We start from the raw sequence: 6,000 nt of genomic DNA on the forward strand, positions 1-6,000 counted from the left end.
GCACCACACACATACATACACTCACACCCACCCACCCACACACACACCACCATCCCCACACACCCCACACCCCCACACCCCCACACACCCACACCCATACACACTCACCCACCCACCCACACCCACGCCATACCCCACACACACCACCATCCCCACACACCCACACACACTCCCACAACCCCCCACACACACCCACACACCCTGACACACCCATACACCCACACCCATCCACACCCACTCACACCCATACACCCACCCACGCCACACCCCACACACCCCACCATCCCCACACACCCCCTGACACCCACACCCCCACACCCATACACACTCACCCACCCACCCACACCCAGGCCACACCCCACACACACCACCATCCCCACACACCCACACACACTCCCACAACTCCCCACACACACCCTGACACACCCATACACCCACACCCATCCACACCCACTCACACCCATACACCCACACCCGTACACACTCACCCACCCACCCACACCCACCACACCACACACCACCATCCCCACACACCCACACACTCCCACAACCCCCCCCCACACACTCCCACAACCCCCCACACACTCCCACACCCCTCCCACAACCCTCCCACACACACACACACTCACACCCATACACACTCACCCACCCACCCACCAGATGCAGGGGGTAAGGTTCCCAGGGAAATCTAGGATTATTATTACCCACATTTATTATTACCACCCCCCTGCTGCCCCCCTTTCTCAGTGTTTCCAGTCAAGGGAAGGACCAGACATGATTGGTCTCCCTCAAAATCCAAGGGAGGCAGCTCTCCCACCCGCGTCCCCGACCCGCGCAGGGATTGGAAACATCCGTGTGGCCCTTCCCCTGAACCTGGAGGCTGGAAAGGTGATGGAAGGCTTGGAAGAAGAGATTAAAAACAGTTTCCCATGCTGTTAGATGTGTCGATCATCTGCGAAGCTTCTGCCAAACCGACTGGATGAAATTTCAGAGAACAGGAAGGGAAGGGGGGGGGGGGGGATTCCAGATGAGAGAGACCAGGCCAGGGTTCGGAGCTGGCAGTTAATTCTTGAGATCTCACAGATCCGAGGGACCTCCTTCTCCTGTGGTGAATGATCACAGATGTGAGAAGCCAGTCATCTGCCACCTGCCAGGAGTATAATGGGGGTGGTGGGGGGGGGGGAGCCAGATAATATTCAGGCCAGAGAGGTTCTCTACGTGGGCTCTGGCCCTATATCCGCAGCCTCTTCGGTTGACCAGTCAGCTTTTCGAGGCAGGTGGTTCCTGGAGATTTCTCAGAACCCTTCCCCTCTCCCCCCCCAGCCCTTGAAAGCGTCACCGGCTTCGCTCGGCCCAAATCTGCTCACCTCAAGCGGCCCGACTGCAGTCCAGGAGCGGGAAGCGGGATCTGAACTCACAGCCAGAGCTGAAAGACTTGCCTGAGCACAAATGTGAGCACCAAACACCCTCTTTCAGGACAACTATATCCCCCCCCCCAGGCAGTCCTGTGCATCTACTCCCCCACTCCACACACAATTTCTCACTTTCTACCGCACCCTCAGCGTTGCAGATTTTTAAAGGGAAAAGGGGGGGTCACTCGTTTTCTGTCTATGGGGTTGAAAACAGCCCTTAAATGATCTAAGCTGTACAGTTCAGGACACCATTCAACAAGGAATGGTCCGGAATGAATTTTTTTTTTTTTTTTCAGTTTTCGTTCTTCTCTCCCTTCCTCTGGTGTCAGGTCCCAGCTTTTTCCTGCATTAGCTCAGATTAAGGTTTCTCCCGTTTGTCCGCAGCCAGGAAACTTGTTGTAGCCTGCCACAGACCCGGTAAAACAGCCCAGGCCCTTTGGCACAGGGCTGTCAAGAGATCACATAAACCCAGGGGTTACAAGGGACGCTGGGGACAGAGGCGATGGGATTGAATGGCATCATGGAAAAGGAAAAAGGACAGACAGTCTCAGACTAAACCAGACATGGCCATCGCCGGGCCAGCCTAGCTTTGTGTATCAATTCAGCTTCCATACATCTGCCAACATAACGCTTGCTTATAGGAGCAAGGACTGTGCAATTTAGCACTGGCGCACCCGCTGCCCGGATAAGGCTGAAAGGGCGCCTCGAGGTGGATGTCACAGAAGCAGGACCGAAGCGGACTGAGACGGCACGGAAGCAGTCACTTCGCATCCCCTGCCTGCAGGGCGTCTTGCGGTTATGAAGAGCACCAGGAGTCCAGGACCAAGGATCCATGGAAGCCCAGCATCCTGTCTCCCTCGGAGGCCGGGCCGGGTCACAAGCACCCAGCAGACCCCAAAAAGGAGATCCCTTCCTAGAGCTAAGCAGGGGCTTTTCCCAGTCTTACCTGCCTAATAATGGTTTATGGACTTTTCCTCCAGGCACTCATCCAAACCCCTTTTAAATCCCGCGATGCTGGATGCCCTGACCACAACAAATTCCACAGCCTGACTGTGAGCAGAGTTAGAATTGCTCAGATTTATTAAAAATCTTCTCCGTTAGTTTCAAGGAGGGTCCTCTAGTCCTACTACTATCTGAAAAAGTAAATAACCATCCCCTATTTACCTGTTCTACCCCCACTCACGATTTTAGCGACCTCTATCATATCCCCCCTCAGCCGTCTCTTCTCCAAGCTGAAGAGTCCTAACCTCTTCAGCCTTTCCTCATAGGGGAATCGTCCCATCCCCTTTATCATTTTGGTCGCCCTTCTCTGTACCTTTTCTGATCCTGCTAGATCTTTCTTGATATGCGGTGTCCAGAACTGCACACAATACTCAAGATGAGGTCGCACCATGGAGCGATACAGAGGCATTAGGATGCTCTCTGCTTTATTCTCCAGTCCTTTCCTAATAATCCCTTGCATTCTCTTTGCTTTTTTGACTGCCACTGCACACCGTGATTCCAAGGCCCTTTTCCCGGGTGGCGACTCCTGATACAGAACCCAGCGTCGTGCACCTAGAGTTTGGATTATTCTTCCCCGTAGGCATCACTTTGCAATATCCTTCTGCGATTCCTGAGTTGGCTCGTGTTTTAACAACTTTGAATAATTTTGTGTCTTCTGCCAATGTGATCGCCTCGTTTGTTGCTTCCTTTTCCAGACCATGTGTTAAACAGCACCAAGTTAAATGCTTCTGCAGTATTTCTACTTAATGTTCTCCCTCCAGTGTTTCTGTTAATTTTTATTGCATTATGATCACTGTTTCTAAGCGTCCCCACCAAAGTAATTCCTTGCATGAGGTCCTGCATTGCTCTGAGGATTTGATCTAAAGTGGCTGCTCCTCTCGTCGCTTCTAGATCCAGTTGCTCCATGAAGCAGCCATTTTTGGCATTTAGAAACTTAGCCTGATAAGACATTTATCCAGTCAATGCTGGGATAACTGAAATCACCCATTAGTGTTTACAATTGTGTTTGCCTTTCTAATTTCTACTAGCAATTTGCCGTTTCTGCATCCTGGCCAGGCGGACGGTAGTATACCCCCATCACTATACTCTTACCCACCAGGATTCCACCGTGTAGGGGCTGTTTGGAATCAGCTGAGTGAAAGTTCTGGGTCACAGAGACCTAGAAGCCAGAAAAGTCCTGGGAGCCTGAAAGTTGTACACTAACTGGATTACCCACCCTGGTTGGGTGCCACTTTAAGGAGTTGCCTATGGGCTAATTCATTTATCCGATGAAGCATAAATACACACTGCTCCTGCATCTATCAGATTCCAAAACTAAACACTTGTCAGACCTTCGTTGCTCAGGATCCCACAAGCCTCATCACTTGCGGGTTTTTTTTAATCTTCAATCTTTTAATTATGGTTTGACTCACCCACGTAGTCTTTAATTTATGTGCTCTGCACAGTTCAGGTGCCTTTGATATCGACAGTAGGCCTGTTACTGCTAAGACAGAGCAGCCAAGTGACCGGCCTTCAAGAGCGGGTGATGGGAAGAGTCCTGGGTTTTTGTTTCTCCTTTCTAGGTGCATTCCAGTACCCTTAGTGGCTGATTTTCAAATGGAAGAATTTGGGACTACAGCTTCCATGATGCACTGTGATGTACGTTCCCTACACAGGAGGCCCTCTGTGGAGATTTTTCAACCCCCTTTGCTGGCACTGGAAATGCTGTGGTTGTCATCTCGAATTATGAAGTAAAAAAGAATGGCTCATAATATATGTATATGGCTACTGTGTGTTGGCAAAAGATCAACATGCTTCTGGCATTCTTATAATTGGTACAGCTGGAGTTTTGCAAGGCTGCTCTGGTACCTCTCTTCCTCTTTGTCCCACACCCAAGGCATTCAGCTGTCACTTGGATACCCTGCTAAGTGGCACGTCTCACCTGGACCCACACCCAAGGCATTCAGCACGCACCTGGACATCCCAAGCTGCTCTCTGGCATGTCTCACCCGGACACACCCTTTGCAGTAAATGATGCTGAGTCTGTCTTACCCAAGAGCATTGGCGGCTCCCCTATTAAGCTACTGAGCATGGCCTCAGGAGCCCATGCTAGCCCTGTTCTGATCAAGGGCTGACCCAGGGCAACCTGGTCCTGGTTTCTCCTCGGGGCATCCATGAACTTCTGGCTCCTACTCTGCTTGAGAACATTTTGAACTGTAAGTGCATGGATGCCCTGGCTGGTGTGGAGGGTTGGGGAGGATCAGTTTCTCCTATGAGAAGGGGGTGACTCTAGGCAGACACTGACTGGAGCCTCTGTTAGGGATCTGGCATTTTTCGTTCTCACCCAAACAAGATTACAAATCTCAAAACTGCTTAGGGGTGGAAGTTAAGCACGAGAAATAAAGGTTTGGTAGATGGCTCCAGGCCATTAGGGGTAAGCTGAGGAGCCAGGCCTGGTTTTGTCCGGTTGCTTTTGTAGCTGAAGTGGATTTTCTTGCGATGGACAGGTCTCAGCTTCAGAGGCGGAAATGTAAAGGTGTTAATTTTGCTGGCTGGCTCCATTCACCCAACAACCTGATCCAGTCGTGGGTTCATCGCCAGCCTAAACATGGGCTCATGGCTTTTCTGAGGTGTTCAATGCCCCTGCATCCACCCGATGGGACAAAACCAGGACTGGGTCAGCGATTTGACTGAAAAAAGAAAAATGGAGCCAGCCAGAAGCCCTGTGGGATAGGCGTTCACATTGAGAACTGGAACAGTTATCGGTTCGTGAAGTTAAAAGGTCAGAACCGGTTAGAGATCCGGATTAGGTTCGGCTGACTCCCGAATTCAGCCCATGTCTTATTTAAACCCCAAACTGGGACTATGTAAAGGAGCCCCTGTGCCTATTGAGGGTGGGGAGGGCAAGTATGTAATCTCTCTGCTCCTTCTTTTTCAGTTTTTGGTGCTAGAACAACGATATGATGCTTATGTAGAATTTTGTGCGCGTCTGTCAGGCACGCATGGTCTTAAAGAAAGGCTCTTCTCAGTAGAGTTAGAGATCTGCTTTTATGGAAATTAAAATAAAATGATTTGAAAATAAAAGCAAAACTGGCCCGGCCTATCCCTCGGTGATCTGGAGCTACTTGGGTACCCGATGCCTTGGGCAGGTCTGGTCCTCCAGGCTCGCACACAGGTCAGGTAGTCACGATGACTATTGCCAGATCCCGGCTTACATTCAGTCTAAGAAAAAGAATATTTTGTTTTCTCTGGAAATGGACGGGCTGGGGGTCCTCAGGGTCCCCCTACTCTAGAGGATGGAGCTGCCAAATGACCAAGTTTCTGGAGGGAGATTTTTTAGGACAGCCCTGGATTAGTCACGCCCCCTTCTCCTGATGCATTCTGGAACCTGCAGTGGCTGACTTCAAATAGTAGACACAGGGGACTACAAATCCCACGATGCACTGGGGGGGGGGGGTTTAGGGGTTGCAAATTCGGGAGGTCCCTCACCACAGAATCAAGAGCTTCCCAATCCCAACCTGGGGACCCCCACAGCCAGTCGGGTATCCAAGATACCCCTAGAAAATATGCACAAGACAAATTTGTAAATACCGGCTCTCCGATACAT

Source organism: Rhinatrema bivittatum, chromosome 16 (assembly GCF_901001135.1).
Source record: "Rhinatrema bivittatum chromosome 16, aRhiBiv1.1, whole genome shotgun sequence".
Taxonomy (NCBI): Eukaryota; Metazoa; Chordata; class Amphibia; order Gymnophiona; family Rhinatrematidae; genus Rhinatrema; species Rhinatrema bivittatum.